This window comes from Mercenaria mercenaria, chromosome 15 (assembly GCF_021730395.1).
Source record: "Mercenaria mercenaria strain notata chromosome 15, MADL_Memer_1, whole genome shotgun sequence".
Lineage (NCBI taxonomy): Eukaryota > Metazoa > Mollusca > Bivalvia > Venerida > Veneridae > Mercenaria > Mercenaria mercenaria.
In genome coordinates this window covers 46,365,856-46,389,447 of record NC_069375.1, presented here as the reverse complement: position 1 = coordinate 46,389,447, position 23,592 = coordinate 46,365,856, and positions in this window count along the sequence as shown.

Sequence of the window (23,592 nt, the reverse complement as noted above, 5' to 3'; positions counted from 1 at the left end):
GATACAAATTTTATTTAAAGTCGGTGTTAATATACAGACAACATTAGCTATGTATAGCTATTGACCGACATAAATAACAATAGTATATTTAATAACATAATAAAGATGTACCTATTAAAAGAGTTACAACATAAGCAAATCAAGTTTATAAATAGTACATGAGTTATACATACAAATTGGTTAAACCTGAAATACATCTGCTAATCTTGGCCTAGGCCTAAAAGCTAGTTAAAAGCAAATAGATGGTAAAACATTGAACTGAAAAAGAACACTAATGCGTTTTTAGAAAATGGTTTAAGACATCTACCACATCAAATCAGATTTGTTATGGACTGATTAACAGCTGTATTTCAGAAGTCAATAAAAGAAACTTTCTACTTAAGAGCAGACAAAACATGCTACAGACTAAATATAGCAAAACACTGAGCAACTAAAACGTGCATTATTAAATACAAGCAATCAGCACATGAATAATACTGAGTAAACTAAACACAACATGTTTGACAGAGGGCGGAAAAAGCAAGAGTGAACATAACAGAAATTATATGAGAGCAACAAGAACAAAGCAAACAGCACATGCATAATACTAAGTACACAAGAAAAAAAACAACAAAAAAACATATAAATGCGTGCGTGTGTGCGATATGTATTGTATTTTGTCATTATTTTCGAGCATTGATCCGCTTCAGTTTCAAAGCATCCATGTTTACAAACAAGTTTGTTTATAACATGAGGAGCAGTAAACTAAATCACTATTCGAACTAAATCACCATCACAATACACCAGACCAATCACGACAAAGCGCCTAGCAGGAGTTATAGGTTATTAGCTTTGTATCGGGAAATATGCACGTGTTCTTCAGCAGAAATATTGCGAGACTTTAGGAGCGCAATATTCTTCCGCTGAAGAACGAGTGCATATTTCCCGATGCAAAGATAATAATATTTTATTACATACGCATTTACACGTACAAATATTAAGTATATATCATAAATATGTACAATAGCCTGAATAGGATTGACGATACAGAACTAAATAGAAAAAAAAATAGTGCAACAACACACACTGAATTGGGTTGCAAAATGCACATGCGTCAATTAGTTACTTTTTATATATGTCGGAAATTCCAATATTTACATATCATTTAAGTTCCATATTGTGACGTATCCTACCGTGCAGTATGACTTAGCAGGGTTGTCAACGTTATGTAACATACAACAAAATGATTATTAGCCTGGTATGTCTCATTTATTTCCGTTTATGTGGCCTTGAAAACTATCAAGTGGACACGTCTGCGGATGAAATAACGATGTAGTAGTTTCATTTAACTGGAACTGGTTAGTGCAATTTGAATTCGTATATTTTTTCTTATATACATAGGTTACACTTACCCCATGAAACTGCCACGTTTAATGCAATTTTGTTCAAAATATTTAATTACCTTGAAATAGAAAGTTTTGAGGTATGGTTCAAAATATTTAATTCATGTAAAGCAAGTAGACAGATATACAAATAAACAAAAATCGCCAGTAGAACATTTAAAATAATGTTTCAATATAAAACATATGCAACAAAACTCCCTGTAACTTAGTGTTTCCTTTTGTAGACATCATTGCTTTCAAGTTAAAATTGTTAGTTAGACATGCACTTCAGAGGAAGCAAAACAGCATGTATTTCCTAAACCTAATTGTGATGTTTATTTGATTAAAATTCTAATCTTACATATCCCTTTTAGAGTAATTACAGCCTTTCACAGTCACTGCCCTTGTGATAACTAACGAGAATGCCGTTCTCTAAAATTCAAACTATGGATAAAATGTGTAAGGGATCGGGTAGCTCTGTCAAAAGAGTTAGTCCTGTAAGCGAAAGGCCCCGGGTTCGAGTCCTGGTCACGCTGTACATTTTTCTCACCTAGTGACATATCCCTCATGGAGCAGCCTATAAGCCATTTACGAGGCAAAAAACACGGTATCACAAGTTTACTTTTTGTGGCAACACACATTGAAATGGCTGCTTCAATATTTGACATATATATGAAGATAAAGTCTCACAATTCTTTCTACGACACGCCCCATTGAAACATAGTGCTATATCGAATGGTATACACAAAAGTTAATTGTGCACAATTTAATCATATTTGCATCATTTTTTCTACAAACGTTATGTGTACTGTTTTGAAATTACTTTAGCCATGCACCCACTGTTGTCATGGTCAGAACAAGATCTGTATCATAAATACAGATAAAAAGGCTCCAATTGATGTCATGGTCAGGTAACAACAGCTAAAGTAGGTCTGTACAAGTACAATAGATAACCAGGCCCCAACTGTTGTCATTGTTGTGTAACACCAGTTAGAGCATGGTGTGTATAAGTACTATAGATAACAAGGCCTCAACTGTTGTCATGGTTGTGTAACAAAGGCTAGAGCATGGTCTGTGTTAGTACTATAAATACCAACGAACAAACTTTTCTTATGGTTGTGTTACAACAGCTAGAGCATGGCCTGTATCAGTACAATAGATAAACCTGCTCCAGCTGTTGTCATTGACCGGTAGCAACAGCTAGAGCATAGTCTATATCATTACAATAGATAAACATGCTGTGGCTGTTGTAATTGACAGGTAACAACAGCTAGAGCATGGTCTGTATCAGTACTATAGATAACCAGGCCCCAACTGTTTTCATGGTTGTGTTACAACAGCTGGAGTATAGTATAGATCAGTACAATAGATAGAAATGCTCCAGCTGTTGTCATGGTTCGGTTACAACAGATAGAGCGAGCATGATTTGTATCAGTACTATAGATAACAAGGCCCCAACTGTTGTCATGGTTGTGTAACAACAGCTAGAGCATGATCTGTCTGTATCTATACTAAATATAACCAGGTCCCAACTGCTTTCATGGTTGTGTTACAACAGCTGGAGCATTGTCTGTATCAGTACTTTAGATAACCATGCCCAAACTTTTGTCATGGTTGTGTTACAGCAGCTACATCATGGTCTGTATCAGTACTTTAGATACCCAGACCCCAATTATTGTCATGGTTGTGTTACAACAGGTACCAAATGGTCTGCATCATTACTTTAGATAACCAGACCCCCAACTGTTGTCATGGTTGTGTTACAAAAGCTACAGCATGATCTGTATCAGTACTATAGATAATCAGAGCCCAACTGTTGTATTGATTGTGTAACAGCAGTTAGGGCATGACCTGTAGCAGTACTACATGTAAACAGGCTCTGACTGTGGCCATGGTCCGGTAACAATAGCCGGAGAATAATCTATATTAGTACTAACGATAATCTTGCCCCAACTGTTGTCATGGTTGTGTTACAACAGCTAGAGCAGTGTCGGTATAATCACAATAGATTAACCTGTTCCGGCTGCTGTCATTGTCCGGTAGCAACAGCTAGAGCATAGTCTGTATCATTACAATAGATACATATGCTTCGACTGTTGTCACTGACCGGTAACAACAGCTAGAGCATGGTCTGTATCAGTACTATAGATATCCAGACCCCAACTGTTGTCATTGATGTGTTACAACAGCTGGAGTATGGTATAAATCAGTACAATAGATACACATGCTCCAGCTGTTGTCATGGTCCGGTAGCAACAGCTAGAGCATGGTCTGTATTAGTGCAAAAGATAAAATGCTCCGGCTGTTGTCATGGACCGGTAACAACAGATGGAGCATTGTCTGTATTAGTACTATAAATAAACAGGCCTCAACTGTTGTCATGGTTGTGTAACAACAACTGGAGCATTGTCTGTATTAGTACTATAGATGAACATGCTCCGGCTGTTGTCATGGTACGGTTACAACAGCTACAGCATGGTCTGTATCAGTAATGTAACAAGGCCCAAACTATTCTCATGGTTGTGTAACAACAGCAAGAGCATAGTCTGCATTGGTACTATAGATACCAAAGACCCAACTTTTCTCATGGTTGTGTTACAACAGGTAGAGCATAGTCTGTATCAATATAATAGATAAACCTGCTCAGGTTGTTGTCATTGTCCGGTAGCAATGGCTAGAACATAGTCTATATCATTCCAATAGATAAATATGCTTCAGCTGTTGTCATTGACCGGTAACAACAGCTAGAGCATGGTCTGTATCAGTACTAAATATAATCAGGCTACATCATGGTCTGCATCATTATTTTAGATAACCAGACCCCAAATGTTGTCATGGTTGTGTTACAACAGCTGCAGCATTGTCTGCATCAATACTATAGATAACCAGACCCCAACTGTTGTCATGGTTGGGTAACAACAGTTAGAGCATGTTCTGCATATGTAGGTAAACATGCTCTGACTGTGGTCATGGTCTGGTACCAACAACTGGAGCATAATCTGTATCAGTACTAATGATAACCTGACTCTAACAGGTAGATATCCAGACCCCAACTGTTGTCATTGATGTGTTACAACAGCTGGAGTATGGTATAAATCAGTACAATAGATACACATGCTCCGGCTGTTGTTATGATCATGGTCTATATCAGTAATATAGATGAACATGCTCCAGCTGTTGTCATGGCCCGGTTACAACAGCTACGGCATGGTCTGTATCTGTAATGTAGATAACAAGGCCCAAATTATTCTCATGGTTGTGTAACAACAGCTAGAGCATGATCTGTATCTGTACTACATATAACCAGGCCCAAATGCTTTCATGGTTGTGTTACAATAGCTGGAGCATTGTCTGTATCTGTACTTTAGATAACCATGCACAAACGTTTGTCATAGTTGTGTTACAACAGCTACATCGTGGTCTGTATCAGTACTGTAGATACCCAGACTCCAATTATTGTCATGGTTGTGTTACAACAGGTACAGCATGGTCTGCATCATTACTTCAGCAAACCAGACCCCAACTGTTGTCATGGTTGTGTTACAAAAGCTACAGCATGGTCTGTATCAGTACTATAGATAATCAGACCCTAACTGTTGTCATGATTGTGTAACACCAGTTAGGGCATGGTCTGTAGCAGTTCTATAGGTAAACAGGCTTTGACTGTGGCCATTGTCCGGTAACAATAGCCGGAGAATAATATGTATTAGACAAACGATAACCTGGCCCCAACTATTGTCATGGTTGTGTTACAACAGCTAGAGCATGGTCTGTATTAGTACTATAGATAAACATGGTCCGGCTGTTGTCATGGTCAACCAACAACAGCTACAGCATGGTCTGCATCAGTTCTGTAGATAACCAGGTCCCAACTATTCTCAGTTGTGTAACAACAACTACAGCATGGTCTGTATTAGTACTACAGATACCCAGGACCCAACTATTGTCATGGTTGTGTTACAACAGCTAGAGCATAGCCTGTATCAGTACAATATATAAACATGGTCTGGTACCAACAACTGGAGCATAATCTGTATCAGTACCCATGATAACCTGACCCTAACTGATGTCATGGTTGTGTAACAACAGCTAGAGCATGGTCTGTATTAGTACTATAGATAAATAGGCCTCAACAATTGTCAAGGTTGTGTTACAACGGTTGGAGCATAATATGTATCAGTACTGTACACAAACATGCTCCGTCTGTTGTTATGATCCGGAAACAACAGCTGGAGCATGGTCTGTATCAGTACTATAGATGAACATGCTCCAGCTGTTGTCATGATCCGAAAACAACAGCTAGAGCATGGTCTATATCAGTGCATAAGATAAAATGCTCAGGCTGTTGTTCTGGATCGGTTACAACAGATGGAGCATGGTCTGTATTAGTACTATGGATAAACAGGCCACAACTGTTGTCATGGTTGTGTAACAACAGCTGGAGCATGGTCTGTATCAGTACGATAGATGAGCATGCTCCAGCTGTTGTCATGGCCCGGTTACAACAGCTATAGCATGGTCTGTATCAGTTATGTAGTTAACAAGGCCCAAACTATTCTAATGGTTGTGTAACAACAGCTAGTGCATGATCTGTATTTGTACTAAATATAACCAGGCCCAAATGCTTTCATGGTTGTGTTACAACAGCTGGAGCATTGTCTGTATCTATTCAGTACTTTAGATAACCATGCCCAAACGTTTGTCATGGTTGTGTTACAACAGCTACATCATGGTCTGTATCAGTACTTTAGATACCCAGACCCCAATTATTGTCATGGTTGTGTTACAACAGGTACAGCATGGTCTGCATCATTACTTTAGATAACCAGACCCCAACTGTTGTTATGGTTGTGTTACAAAACTACAGCATGATCTGTATCAGTACTATATATAATTAGACTCCAACTGTTGTCATGATTGTGTAACAACAGTTAGGGCATGGTCTGTAGCAGTACTACATGTAAACAGGCTCTGACTGTGGCCATTGTCCGGTAACAATAGCCGGAGAATAATATGTATTAGTACAAACGATAACCTGGCCCCAACTATTGTCATGGTTGTGTTACAACAACTAGAGCATGGTCTGTATTAGTACTATAGATAAACAGACTACGGCTGTTGTCATGGTCAGCCAACAACAGCTACAGCATGGTCTGCATCAGTTCTGTAGATAACCAGGTCCCAACTATTCTCAGTTGTGTAACAACAACTAGAGCATGGTCTGTATTAGTACTACAGATACCCAGGACCCAACTATTGTCATGGTTGTGTTACAACAGCTAGAGCATGGCCTGTATCAGTACAATATATAAACATGGTCCGGCTGTTGTCATGGTCCGGTAGCAACAGCTAGAACTTGGTCTATATCAGAGCAAAGGATACAATGCTCCGGCTGTTTTTTTTCATGGACCGGTAACAACCGATGGAGCAGGGTCTGTATTAGTACTATAAATACACAGGCCCCAACTGTTGTCATGGTTGTGTAACAACAACTGGAGCATGGTCTGTATTAGTACTATAGATGGACATGCTGCGGCTGTTGTCATGGTCCGGTTAAAACATCTAAAGCATGGTCTGTATCAGTACTATAGATAATCAGACCCCAACTGTTGTCATGGTTGTGTAACAACAGTTAGGGCATGGTCTGTAGCAGTACTGTATGTAAACAGGCTCTGACTGTGGCCATGGTCCGGTAACAATAGCCGGAGAATAATCTGTATTAGTACTAACGATAACCTGGCCTAAACTGTTGTCATGGTTGTGTTACAACAGCTAGAGGATGGTCTGTATCATTACTATATAGATAACAAGGCCCCAACTTTTTTCATGGTTGTGTACAACAGCAAGAGCATGGTCTGTATCAGTACAATAGATAAACCTGTCCAGGCTGTTGTCATTGTCCGGTAGCAACAGTTAGAGCATTGTATGTATCATTACAATAGATAAATATGCTGCGGCTGTTGTCATTGACCGGTAACAACAGCTAGAGCCCATCCAGCATGACTATATCGTCCCGATATAGGTATAATATCGGAATGTCGGCAAAATGTGCCGATGTATGGCCGACGTCGGGCCGTTGTGAGTGAGTGAGTGAGTCAGGTTTTACGGGCGAATCGACACAAAATGATCAAATATCGCCGAGATCGGACCGTTGAACTGCCGCAAAATATTGAAATCGGTAGATCTACATCAATCAGTGTAATTATTTCGTAAGTTGGATTGACATCGGGCCGATATTGGATTCTCTAATATAGCTATATTTTTCAAAATATTATTGATAAACATGGAAAAGTAATCTAATTTTTTATGTGTGCTAATTTTTTTAGCAAATATGATGTATGCCAGAATTAATCAAACTAGGTTCCAAACAAAATTTGTAGACGGTATTTATCAAAATTTTATTGTAATAAAGGGAGATTATAATTAAGATGCATTTTTATTTTATGTAGAATGCCGCCGTAGAAATATTTATATTTACAAAAAAATGAAAATATAAATATGTTTTTAAAATTCTAATTGAACAATTTTAATAGTGTTAAGAATATAAAGAAAAGTTACGTAACTGTATAAAACATGTAGTATATAGTTGTGAAAAATGATATATCAATAAAATCAAATAACCATCATGCACATGATGGGAGACACTTCTGTTCTCAAGTAAATTACTCTGAGAATTTATAAAGTGTATAATTGAAGAAAACTTTGATGAAGCACTGCGTGTCACACTATTTCGCGACAACGATATGATCTGCCAATATCGGGCGAATATAATTTTGATGTTGACCAAATATCCTTTGCCAATGTCGGACCGATGTCATTATGATGTTGGCCCGATATCGTCTGCCGACGTCGGGCCGACATCATTCCTATTTGCAGCCGATATTGAAGCCGATGTCGGGCCGTTATAGACAACGACGTCGGTTTGATATCGGGCCGATATAGAATGCTAGCTGGGAGCATGGTCTGAATCAGTACTAAATATAACCAGGCCCCAACTGTTTTCATGGTTGTGTTACAACAGCAGCTGGAGTATGGTATAAATCAGTACTATGGTTAAAAATGCTCCAGCTGTTTTCATGATTCGGTTACAACATAAAGAGCATGGTTTGTATCAGTATTATACAGTAAACCTCACTTATAAGGAACTCGGATATAAGGAGCAGTTTTCAATCCCCCGATCTAATTCCTTTTTTATTCAATGAAAAAATCCTCGGTTATAGGGAACCCGGGTATAAGGAATACTCGGTTATAAGGAACACGTTTTCTAGTCCCAAAGTACGAAATTCAATGGAAAACCCCTCTCTTATAGCGAACAGACAAAGTATAAAAAAAAAACTTTTGAAAACTGGAAATAAACAGGAGAATCGCTGATGACCTCACATGCACGCGCATAAACACAAACTATTTCATTTCTATGAACTTTAGTTTGTTAATTCACGAATACGATAAAAAAATATAATATCATCATTAACATTTACCAAATACTAGATGATTGTGTATTATGCTTCAGTCTTAGAAAGCACACTTGTGTTGTTAAGTTTATATCCCTACGTGTGAAGAGACTCACAAAAAGTATTAGAACCAACGTAACCAAATAATACAACGCTCAATTCTGCGTATTTGGACGCATACTTTTTGAAAAAGGACGCTAGAAAATCCCAGACGCGATTCATCGGGACGTTTATTTTTTGGCCATACGCGTGTTTGCTCAAATGAATTACATAAACGGAAAACAGTTGCGCCTGTCAGTCAAAAGGCGGAGTTTACGATGACCCTTCGAGATCTTGGCCAATCAGAGATCCACGTTTTTCAGTAGATGCATTGTCGATTAAGGTAGTATTGTGTGTTTACGTAATCTAATCAACACGCGACAAATAATTTTGATTTATTGTTCTAATTATGTCTCAGATAATTTTTTAATTCACCGCTAATCACGATAATTGGATTAAATGATGATTGAAATGACAGTCACAGGACTTAATTGTGTTGCTTTTCATAGCCGTTCCCGAATCAATTAAACAACAATTGGCTCACATTGTTTTCAAAATTGATGCGATATGAAATATATTCCCTTGGATGGTATCGTTTAGTCAATTTAAGTATATAATTTCCTTGTGCAAGACAAATATAAAACATGGATAGAGACTGTGGTCATGGTCTGGTACCAAGAGCCGGAGCATAATCTGTATCAGTACTAATGATAACCTGACCCTAACTGATATCATGGTTGTATAAGAACAGGTAGAGCATGGTCTGTATTAGTACTATAGATAAACAGGCCCCACCAATTGTCAAGGTTGCGTTACAACAGCTGGAGCATAATATGTATCAGTACTATACATAAATACTATAGATAAACATGCTCCGGCTGTTGTCATGATCCGGAAACAACAGCTGGAGCATGGTCTGTATCATGATCAGTACTATAGACGAACATACTCCGGCTGTTGTCATGGTCCGGTTACAACAGCTACAGCATGGTCTGTATTAGTACTGTAGATACCTAGGACCCAACTTCCCTCATGGTTGTGTTACAACAGCCAGAGGATGGTCCGTATCAGTACAATAACCTGCTACGGCTGTTGTCATGGTCCGGAAGCAACAGCTTGAGCAAGGTCTATATCAGTACAATAGATAAAGATGCCCCGGCTGTTGTCATGGACTGGTAAAAACAGACAGAGCATTGTTTGTATCAGTACTATAGATAACCAGGCCCTAACTGTTTTCATGGCTGTGTAACAACAGCTAGCGCATGGTTTGTATCAGCACTAAATGTAACCAGGGACTGTTTTCATGGTTCTGTTACAACAGCTGGAGCATCTTCTATACCAGCGCTATAGATAACAAGGCCCCGACTGTTGTCATGGTTGTGCTACAACAGGCGGAGCATGTCCTGTATCACTACTTTAGATAACAAGGCCCCAACGGTTGTCATGGTTGTGTAACAACAGTAAGAGCAGGATGGATGTGGGTTCGAGCCTAACTCGGGGCGTTGAATTCTTCATGTGAGGAAACCATCAAGCTGGCTTTCGGAAGGTCGGTGGTTCTACCCAGGTTCCCGCTCGTGATGAAATAATGCACGGAGGGTCACCTTGGGTCTTCCTCCACCATCAAAGCTGAAAAGTCGCCATATGACCTATAATTGTGTCGGTGCGACGTTAAACCGAACAAAATAAGTAAAAAAGTAGGCGCATGATCTGTATCCGTACTATAGGTTAACATGCTCTGACTGTTGTCATGGTCCGGAACCAATACACGGAGCATGGTCTGTATCATTGCTAAAGTTAACCTGGCCCCAACTGTTCTCATGGTTCTGTAAGAATAGGTAGAGCATGGTCTGTATTAGTACTATAGATAAACAGGCCCCAACAATTGTCAAGGTTGCGTTACAACAGCTGGAGCATGGTATGTATTAGTACTTTATATAAACATTCTCCGGCTGTTGTCATGGTCCGGTAACAACAGCTACAGCATGATCTGTATCAGTATTGTAGATAACCAGGTCCCAACTATTGTCGTGGTTGTGTAACAACAGCTAAAGTACAATAAACCTGCTCCGGCTGTTGTCAGGGTCCGGTAGCAACAGCTAGAGCATATTCTGTATCAGTACAATAGATAAACATGCTCCGCCTGTTGTCATTGACCGGTAACAACAGATAGAGCGTACACGTGTAGTAAAATGACGACGGACATACATTTTCACATCAGCCAATCAGAGTGTGTCTGTAATCTAGACCGGAACTTCCCTGGTACCGGAACTTCACCAGGGAAGTTCAAGCAAGTTTTTTTTGTGTACCTTGGACAAAACTATAAACTACACGTTGGTTTTCTAAGATAAAAGTATTGAAGAAATGTGACAGGTACACAACGGAAGATAAATTACCACTTGTTTTATATCAATAGTACACATTTACTGAACTGCGCGTTTTAGGTATGAAATACGCGATTGAAATGGGTTAGTATATTTTCCCGTTCACGACCACGGTTCTTATATGATACATTGGGTAGGGTATAACATGTACAGAGGCATTTTATTTCTGGTCTGGTGCCAGGGGGAGAAACGCAAAAGAAGTTTTTAGAGACATAAAACTTTTTATTGAATGGGAATATTTAGGTATGATTTAGTTATATTATAGTCAACAATGTTGTTATAATATGGGAAGACTATAAAAGGACTTCTCACAAATTAAATAGGTTTTATAGTTAAAATTGTACTTAACTCAATCTGGCATACAACAAAATGCAAAATAATTCGAAGGTTCAAATGTGTTAAGTGCACTTTGTACTCTAAAAAAATGCAATAATGTTGATTTTATTGGATGCCATACTGTCACAAGTGCACTTATAACAAAACTATCAAACCCTATGACAGCTGTGTGAGGTTGGCTAAACAAACGACATACGACATCTAAAATTTTGAATGCCGTCCATTGCGAGACATACGACATTCGAAAATCTTGAATGTCGTCCATTGCGCGACATACGACATTCGAACTTTGACTAAAATATTTGAATGTCGTTCAGTGCACGACATACGACATTCGAAAAAAGCTGAATGTCATGCAAAAAAAAACGACATTGGATATACGACATTCGAACTTTGACAAAAAAAAATGAATGTCGTCCATTGCGCGACATACGACATACGACATTCGATCTTTGACAAAAAACATTGAATGTCGTTCAGTGCATGACTTACGACATACGACGTTCGAGAAAAGTTGAATGTCGTGCAAAATACGATATTGGACATACGACATTCGAACTTTTACAAAAAAAATTGAATGTCGTTCAGTGCGCGACATACGGCATTCGAAAATTTTGAATGTCGTCCATTGCGCGACATACGACATTCGAACTTTGACCAAAAAATTTGAATGTCGTTCAGTGCACGACAGACGACATTCGAAAAAAGTTGAATGTCATGCAAACAACGACATTGGACATCGACATTCGAACTTTGACCAAAAAAATTGAATGTCGTTCATTGCGCGACATACGACATTCGAAAATTTTGAATGTCGTCCATTGCGCGAGACATGATTTACAAAGACTAAGGAAATGTGTGCACTTTGTACAAATAGAAATGATGAGTAAAAGGTGTATAAAATTACAGATCATGTTTGAACTTGTATAAAAATACACCACACAAAGCTTCAACAATCTATTCTAGATATTAGTAAATAATGTTTTCCCATCTGTTTCTAGTATATAGTACCTCTTAAAACAAAACAACTCTTTTGTAGTTTTAACAACTATTCAATATCAGAGTTATCACTTACTTTCAACATGTCTGGTTCTGATAGGCAGTCTCTGGCTGCTTTTTCAGAATGAATATTCTTGAAGTACTGATGGAATTCTGAAGATATTGTTCCATCAGAACAAAGCTAGAGAAGGTCCTTCCTTTTTATATAATGGAAAGTTTTGCATTGTAGATCGGCAGTAAATAAGATTTTATAGAAGCTCCTTTCCTTGATGATTTCAGTTTTATACAGTGGAAATGTAGGTCATAGAAACATATTCATTTCCAGGTTTACCTTCTGTAAATTTTAACCTTTTAGTTTTTTCCACTTTTCTGTCCCTTTTTATCTTAGCATTTTTGGAATTCATACGTTGCAATGCTCTTTATTGAAAGAAAAACTCTCACTGGTAAATGTGCTACAACAACCGCCAGAACAAGGTTATTTGTAATACCGATATATACCGTGCTCTTCCTGTTCATTTCAAACCATGACAACAGTTAGGGCATGGTTATCTATAGTACTCATATTTACCTTGATCCAGCGGTTGTTATCGAATCACAACAACAGCCAGAACATAATCATCTGTAATACTGATATAAACCATGCTCTTCCTATTGTTACCAAACCATGACAACAGTTAGGGCATGGTTATCTATATAACTCATATATACCGTACTCAGTCTTTTGCTACTGAACCACCACTACAGTTTGGTCATGTTTAACTATAGTACTGATAAATACTACTCTCTTCCTATAGTACTCATATATCATGTTACAGTTGCTGCTACCGAACCATAACTACAGCACGGCTGTTGTTATCAAACCACGAAAAGAGTCAGTGCATGGTTATTTATATTACTCTTGTGAACCATGTTCCAGCTGTTGCTACTGATGGTCATGGTAAACTATAGTCACTGTACTGATATATACAATGCTCCAGCTGTTGTCATCAAACGTTGACAATAGTTAGAGCATTGTTTTCAATAGTGTGTGTGTGTGTGTGTGTATTCGGGTTTAACGTCTTTTTCAACAATTTTTCAGTCATATAAACGACGGTGTCTACTTGTAGCAGTGAGCATAAAGCCCAACTTTATAGTGCTGCCTCACTGGAATATCACGCCGTAGACACGTGGCATGATACCCCACCCAGTCACATTATACTGACACCGGGCTGACCAGTCCTAGCACTATCCCCTTGATGCTGAGCGCCAAGCGAGGAAGCTGCTACTACCATTTTTTACGTCTTTGGTATGACGCGGCCGGGGATCGAACCCACGACCTCCCGCACTCGAAGCGGGCGCTCTACCACTAGGCTACCGATGTGGTTGTGTTTTCAATAGAACAAATATATATCGAACCTCAACAACAGCCAAAACATATTCATCTGTAATACTGAAATAAACCATGCTCTTCCTGTTGTTACCAAACAATGACAACAGTTAGGGCATGGTTATCTATAGTACTCATATTCATTGTTATCCAGCAGTTGGTATCGAACCACAACAACAGGCAGAACATGGTCATCTGTAATACTGATATATACCATGCTCTTCCTGTTGAAACCAAACCATGACGACAGTTAGGGCATGGTTATCTATTCTACCTATATTTACCATGCCCCCACTGTTGTTACTGAACCGCAAAAACAGCCAGAGCATGGTTATCTGTAATACTGATATATACCGTGCTCTTCCTGTTGTTATCAAGCCATAACAACAGTTAGGGCATGGTTATCTATTCTACCCGTATTTACCATGCCCCCACTGGTGTTACTGAACAACAAAAACAGCCAGAACATGGTTATCTGTAATACTGATATATACCGTGCTCTTCCTGTTAATACCAAAACCATGACAACAGTTAGGGCTTGGTTATCTATATTGCTACTATTTACCATGCTCCCACTGTTGTTACTGAACCACAAAAGCAGCCAGAACATGGTTATCTGTAATACTGATATATACCATGCTCTTCCTGTTGAAACCAAACCATGACGACAGTTAGGGCATGGTTATCTATTCTACCTATATTTACCATGCCCCCACTGTTGTTACTGAACCGCAAAAACAGCCAGAGCATGGTTATCTGTAATACTGATATATACCGTGCTCTTCCTGTTGTTATCAAGCCATAACAACAGTTAGGGCATGGTTATCTATTCTACCCATATTTACCATGCCCCCACTGGTGTTACTGAACCACAAAAACAGCCAGAACATGGTTATCTGTAATACTGATATATACCGTGCTCTTCCTGTTAATACCAAAACCATGACAACAGTTAGGACTTGGTTATCTATAGTGCTACTATTTACCATGCTCCCACTGTTGTTACTGAACCACAAAAGCAGCCAGAACATGGTTATCTGTAATACTGATATATACCATGCTCTTCCTGTTGAAACCAAACCATGACGACAGTTAGGGCATGGTTATCTATTCTACCCATATTTACCATGCCCCCACTGGTGTTACTGAACCACAAAAACAGCCAGAACATGGTTATCTGTAATACTGATATATACCGTGCTCTTCCTGTTAATACCAAAACCATGACAACAGTTAGGGCTTGGTTATCTATAGTACTTATATTTACCATGCTCACACTGTTGTTACTGAACCACAACAACAGCCAGAACATGGTTATCTGTAATACTGGTATATACCATGCTCTTCCTGATGTTACCAAACCATGACAACAGTTAGGGCTTGGTTATCTATAGTACACATATTTACTATGCTCCAACTGTTGTTACTGAACCACAAAAACAGCCAGAACATGGTTATCTGTAATACTGATATATACCATGTCCTGTTGATACCAAACCATGACAAAAGATAGGGCTTGGTTATCTATTGTCCTCATATAAACCGTACTCAGTCTTTTGCTACCGAAACCACCACTACAGTTTGGTCATGTTTAACTATAGTACTGATAAATACTACTCTCTACCTATAGTACTCATATATCATGTTACAAGTGTTGCTACCGAACAATAACTACAGCATGACTTTTGTTATCAAACCACGAAAAGCGTCGGTGCATGGTTATTTATATCATTCATGTATACCATGTTCCAGCTGTTGCTATTGGTTGTCATGGTAAACTATAGTACTGATATATACCATGCTCCAGCTGTTGTCACCAAACTATGACAATAGTTAGAGCATTGTTATCAATAGAACTCATATATATCGAACCTCAACAACAGCCAGAACATATTCATCTGTAATACATATATAAACCATGCTCTTCTTGTTGTTACCAAACAATGACAACAGTTAGGGCATGGTTATCTATCGTACTCAAATTTACCGTGATCCAGCTGTTGTTATCGAGCCACAACAACAGCCAGAACATCGTCATCTGTAATACTGATATATACCATGCTCTTCCTGTTGTTACCAAACCATGACAACAGTTGGGGCATGGTTATCTAAAGTACTCATATTTACCATGCTCCCACTGTTGTTACTGAACCACAAAAACAGCCAGAACATGGTTATCTGTGAAACTGATATATAACATGCTCTTCTGTTGATACCAAACCATGACAACAATTGGAGCATAGCTATCAATAGAACTCATATATACCGTGCTTCCGCTGTTGCTACCGAACCACAACAACAGCCAGAATATAGTTATCTATAATACTGATATACACAATGCTCTTCTTGTTGATACCAAACCATGACAACAGTTTGGGCATGGTTATCTATAGTACTCATATTTACCCTGCTCCCGCTGTTTTTACTCAACCACAATAACATCCAGAACATGGATATCTGTAATACTGGTATATACCATGCTCTTCTTGTTGATACCAGACCTTGACAACAATTGGTTATTTTGTTTTCTAAAGTACTCATATTTACCGTGCTCAAGCTGTAATTACTGAACCACAAAACAGCCAGAACATGGTTATCTGTAATACTGATATATACCGAGCTCTTTCTGTGATACTTAACCATGACCAACAGTTGGGGCATGGTTATCGATAGTACTCATACTTATCGTGCTTCCACTGCCGCTCTCAAACCATCACTACAGTTGGGGCATGAATAACTATAGCACTGATATATACCATGCTACGGCTAGTGCTAACTAGGCTTCAGTTTTTGTTATTGAATAATAGCAACAGTTGGGACATTGTTAACTACAGTGCATGAACGGATATATGCAAACTATAGCTGTTGTTATCAAACCACGGCAAGAATCGGTGCATGGTTAATTATATTACTCATGTATACCATGTTTCGTCTGTTGCTTCTGGTGCATTATGTACAACTGTTGTATCATGATTATCTCTAGTAGTGATATATACCATGCTCCAGCTGTACTTAACCGAACCGCGACCACAAGTCGTACATGGTTATCTATAGTACCCATACATCATGTTACAGTTGTTGCTACTGAACCATAACTACAGTTGGAGCATGGATGATTATAGCACTAATACATACCATGATCCAGATGTCGGAACCAAAAGATAATAGGTAAGGGTAGATTTCTCAGAAGCACAGAGCAACAAAAACATAGCTCCAGAACAACGCATTTGCATAGTAGGCCCACAACAAAAAGAAGCTGTAATGGAAAAATATTTCAGACTGGTTCAAACCAACTCAACTGCCATGGCATAGTTATCCAAAATACCCATATATATTGTGCACCACCTGGGGCATTGTGAACTATAATATTAATATATACCATGTTTCAGCTGTTGGTTATCTATGATACTCAGATATACCATGCTCCAGCTGTTGTTACGGTGAATAACTATACTAATGACATATACCATGCTACAGCTGGTGTTAACTAAGCTGGGCTTCTGAATTTGCTATCGAACAATAGCAACATTTGGGACATTGCTAACTACAATGCGTGTACAGATATATGCTGTTGTTATCAAACCAGGACAAGACTTGGTGCATGATTATTTATATTACTCATGTATACCATGTTCCAGCTGTTGCTACTGGAGCATTACAACTGTTAGGTCATTGTTAACTATAGTACTCAAATATACCGCGCTCCCGCTGTTGCTACCGAACCACGACAACGGCTAAAACATGGTTAAAAATAGTACTGATATATACCATGCTCCAGCGGTTGTTATTAAACCATGACAACAGTTGGAGCATGGTTATCTATATATCCCCTAGCTCAAGCTGTTGCTAGCTATCACTACAGTTGGGTCATGGTTAACTTAGTGCTGATATATACACTGCTCTAGCCATGTTCCAAAAAACGCAGCCTCAAACCATACTTGTCTGCACTTAAGTTACTGTTTCTTTCTGGTTTTGATAACAGTGAATGTTTACATAGAGTGAGACTACTAATACAGAGCATGCTATAGCTGTTTTTGATTTCAATGCACTATTGCCGTAAAAACGACTTATTAACATACTTAATGACTTGTGCGGCTTCGGGTCTGAAATTAGTGTTGTACTCTAACAATAATTTCTTTCCCTTCTATACAAAACAGTCCGAAGTGTCTTGTCGATCTTGTTTCCGAAAATGAGACAGAAAGTAAAATATTCAAGTCGTCAATGACGTTTTTTGCTGCCTCATTAGACACAAAAGAACCGTAATAAGAGTCATTCTTCATAGTGAATTCCTCATCCCATACCATGATGTTAATTGAAAACAGTAAACTGGCTAGTTATCTAAAAATAGACTTTATTTGGGATACTGTAAAATCATTTAATTTCGTGGGCATGAAATTTCGTGGTTTTGGTCAAAACGGCAATTTCGTGGGGATATGAATTCGTGGGTTTCAACTTTTGAACACAAAATGAATTGGAATTTTACTTGTTCGCTGGGATTAAATTTCGTTGATTGACCCAACCACAAAATCCACGAAAATTAGTCCCCCACGAAAATTAATGATTTCACAGTAGCTATTTTTAGATGGCTATTTTTACACGATATTTGCACATGCGCATAACAATACCATGCGCGGCCTGTTGTCGTTATCCCTCTCGCCACTGAATTACGTTCTGCACCCGATACGAAATTCAGGCGTCAGTGTATGGAAAAATATTGACGTTTCCCGTACCAGTGTAACTTAACGGGGAATAGAAACGAGTATGAAATAACAAGGAAAACACACATGGCAAAGCAGGTCCAATAACCAAATAAGTTTAGTTTCGATGCTGCTTTATATACACGCCCGAAGTGTACTACACAATCGTACTAGTTCAACATTTTGCATATATCTATGTATTTCAATATTTGTTTTCATGTCTCAAAAAAATTAGTAGTGACATGTTAGTCTTTTTAACTGATTGGGACCAGAGAAACTATGTTTTCTCTCTCTTAAAAAAACTGGAACTCGATGATATATTAAATATATTGAGATAGTTTACATCAAGGGAAGGGATCTGATTAAATTCCGAATAGCTGACTTTCCCATACGTGAGATCCGCTAGGATGCATTATAGATAACTATTAAGTAGAAATAATATATACGAACTAAATCACCATCACGATATCCCAAACCAATTACGGCAAAGCGCCTAGCAGCACAAACGAGCAGCAAGTCCACTTACCCAATAAGATTACTTTTTATATTTTAAAGGTGTGTGCACACACTGAGCATTTGAAAAGTTGAACAGTTTACTTTAATTTTACATTTTTACTGGTTCAGCATATATATTTATATGTTTTGATTAAATAATGAAAGCACTGCTGATTATACACGCGCTAACGCTATTCTAGAAACTAATAAACGAATATCTTATCCCGCAACGTTATCACATTTCCATGAAATGCGCGGGAATTTCTGCGCTTTTTTCACGTTGCCGTCAATTTGCTTTTGAAAATCCACGGAACGCACATAAATAAAAAGGTAAGCGCTATTTTGTTAAAAAAAGAAAAAAAAAAAACATCCGAAAAGTGACAAGAACAGCCGTTTTATACTCGAATGCAATTTTCATAATTCATTTCAACACTTTTATCCGAGGCTGGTAATACAGCAAAAATAAACATTTCAAAGTAGTTAATGATATTGATTTAAACTCAGTTCAATGTGTGAAAAGTCAGCTCTAAAATATTTACCAACCATTATTTATTGAATAAAAGTAATGATTTAGTGAATTGCGGCACGTTCTAAACTGTAAAAAGTTACTGATTGGTCAGTTTAATCAAATTAATAATTATACTCTCTAAGAGGAATTAAATTCTTATAAAATATCATCGTTGTCGATAAAGGAACAATCGTTGAAATACTTCTCATTAATTGCAGTTTGTTGCAATTTGTCGGCTATGCTCTTAACTTAAAGCATGTAGAAAAAAAAAATGAATCATTTCGAAGATATTAATGATAGAGGATCAAAAGATGGACACATAATATATGTATCATTCTTTATCAGAATTGTGTCCCGTCATTTCTTGATAATGTGTTTCAATTAATAAAAATAGATAAAAAAACATAAAAGAAACAAGAAATAGCCAAATGATTTGCAGGTGTCCATTTATTTAAATCATAATCATCATAATTATCATATAATTTAACGTCAATCTTTTAGCGTGTTGACATTAGGTTTGCAGATGACGACATTGAACGTTTTGGTCTAAACATGAGTGTTCAAAATTTATCGGTTTTCACAATACAATTGTATAACATGGTTTTCATATCAAATTAAATGTGGCTTTCTTTCAAAGCCCATAAGTAGTGTGGAGAATCACGTGACTTTACAGGGCGATGTGCTTGAAAACTCCAGTCATTTATCTCGCTTCGGCAGGATCATCAAAGTATTTTTAGTCGAAAATATTGTCTAAATTATTGTTACACATCATATACAACTTAACTCTTAATTTCCTGCGGTGCTCGTAATGTCCTTCATGATTGTATCAATATTTTTAGAACACTCGGGAAGTTTTAAGGCATTTGTCATATTGAAAAGTCGCTTAGCACGACCCGTCAGCATCCCTTAAATTGAAATAGTATATAGAAGTGCAAAGACACGAACATGTAACCACTACGGTAAGAACATTTGCGTGCGTAAATAAAAATCTGTTGTACAAAAAAACTGAACTGAAGACGTAAATGACATCTTTTGATAATCAGTAAAACTCAGTTTATTAAGAGTTAGTATTATTAACGTTACAATGCTGAAAATGCTGAGAACAACTTTGGTCTACAAGTTTTTTAAAGAAATATTGTACCATTCTTTGCTGATTATTATTAAACAAGTAACTCTACTGACATTCAAAGTTTCTAATTCAGGTCGATATATTTTGTAAAAGAAAAATAATATCAACAATTCAATCCGGTATTCATTAATCATCGATAATCATTTACAATAGCTTGATGAATCTTAAAATTTCTAGGAGTGAATAAATTGCGCGTATTAAAGGCACAAACATCCTGAGTTTGACTGAAAAGGTCTTTGTTTTCTCAAAATGAAGTTTGGTCAAGTTACGAACATAAGAATATGAGTTTTTTTTGTTTTTTTTTACTATATTAAAAATACCAAACCAAGAAACAAAAGAGTCATGATGACCCTGGATCACTCACCTGAGTTATATGAGCTAAAATATTAAGAAAGTAGGTCAGTAGGTCACAATCATGCTCAATGCAAGTCACTTTTAAGGTCGGTGTGCAAACCTGTATTTGTCATCCAAATTTCAAGGCTCTATCTTAAGAAAAAAATAAAAAAACGCAGGTCAGTAGGTCAAGGTCAAAGTCAAGTGACCCCTAATTTTACTTGGGGTAACGGTCAGATTTTTCCTCAGTCAGTGTTTTCCCCGGGGAAAAAACCAACTGGGTGATTTCTTCCCCGGGGAAAAAACTAACCGGTTGATTCCAACTGGTTGATTTTTTTCTCCCTAGTTTTTGTGCATAAACAAGGGAGATAAACACAACCAGTTGCTTTTTTCTCCCCCATAGTTGCTTTTTTCTCCCCCCCCGCTGCCTTCCCCCCCCCCCCCCCCCCCCCCCCCCCCCCCCCCAATAAGTTTTTGCGCATAAACAAGGGAGAAAAAAAAACTGGTTGTTTTTTTTTTCTCCACTCCCCTGATTGTTCTTTTCTCCCATAGTTTTTGTGCCTAAACAAGGAAGGGAAAAACAACCGGTTGAATTTTTCTCCCCTCCTGGTTGTTTTTCCCCCTAATAACTAAGTTTTTGTGCATTAACAACTGGTTGATTTTTTTGCCCCTTTGGTTGTCTTTTTTGTGCATGAAAACAAAAACAACAACCGGTTATTTTTTTCTCCCTCCTGGTTGGTTTAATACAAAGTGAAGGGAGAAGAAGCTGACTAGTTGGTTCTTTCCCCCCTTCAATGTGTATATCTGCATGTCTGAATAATACACAGTGAAGGGGAAATTTAGAAACTGACTAGTTGGTACTTCCCCCCCCCCCCCACCCCACCCCTGGTATTTGTATATCTGCATGTTTGAATAATATACGGTGAAGGGGGAAGAAATTTACCAGTTGGTTCTTTCCCCCTGGTATTTGTACATCCGCATGTCTGAATAATACATGGTAAAGAGGGAAGAAATTGACTAGTTGGTTCTTTCCCCTCTGGTATGTGTATATATGCATGTCTGAATGATACAAGGTGAAGGGGGGAAAATTGACCAGTTGGTTCTTTCCCCCCTGGTGTGTGTATATCTGCATGTCTGAATAATACACGGTGAAAGGGGAATAAATTGACTAGTTGGATCTTTCCCCTCTGGTATTTGTATATCTGCATGTTTGAATAATACAAGGGGATGGGGGAAGAAATTGACCAGTTGGTTCATTCCCCCTGGTATGTGTATATCTGCATGTCTGAATAATATGCAATTAAGGGGGAAGAAATTGACCAGTTGTTTCTTTCCACCCTGGTAATTGTATATCTGAATGTCTGAATAATATATGGTGAAGGGGAAAGAAATTGACCAGTTGGTACTTTCCCCCCTGGTATGTGTATATCTGTATGTCTGAATAATATACGTTGAAGGGGAAAAACAGACTAGCTGGTTCTTTCCCCCGTGGTATGTGTATATCTGCCTGTCTGAATAAATCACGGTGAAGGGGGGAGAAATTGACCTGTTGGTTCCCCGCCCCCCTCCCCGGTATGTGTATATCTGCATGTCTGAATAATACACAGTGACGATGAAAGTAATTGACTAGTTGGTTCTTTCCCCTCTGTTATGTGTATATCTGCCTGTCTGAATAATACACGGTGAAGGGGGGGGGGGGCGGGGAGAGAAATTGACCAGTTGGTTCTTTCCCCCTGGTATGTGTATATCTGCATGTCTGAATGATAGACGGTAAAGGGGGAAGAAATTGACTAGTTGGTTCTTTCTCCTCTGGTATGTGTATATCTGCATGTCTGAATAATACACGGGGATGGGGGAAGAAATTGACCAGTTGGTTCTTTCCACCTGGTATGTGTATATCTGCATGTCTGAATAATATACAGTGAAGGGGGAAGAAATTGACCAGTTGGTTCTTCCCCCCCCCCCCGGGTTTTGTATATTTGAATGTCTGAATAATATATGGTGAAGGGGGAAGAAATTGACCAGTTGGTTTCCCCTCCCCGCCCCCTGGTATATGTGTATATCTGACTGTCTGAATAATATACGGTGAAGGGGGAAAAACAGACTAGTTGGTTCTTCCCCCCCCCCCCAAGTATGTGTATATCTGCATGTCTGAATAATATACGGTGAAGGGGGAAGAAATGGACCAGTTGGTTCTTCCCCACCCCCCCCCCCTCCACCCACACGGTATGTGTATATCTGCATGTCTGAATAATACACAATGAAAGGGGATGAAACTGAGTAGTCGGTTCTGTCCCACCTTGTATGTATGTATATGCATGTCTGAAAAATTCAATATGAAGTGATGGAGGGGGGCGGGGGGGGGGGGGGAGTGTGGGAGGGAGAAACTGAATAATTGATTATTTCTTCCTATTAATAATGTATATATCTACTTGCTTTAATGATAAATTTGGAAATAGTAAATAACTGAGGGGCTGGTTCTTTGACACTTATGTTT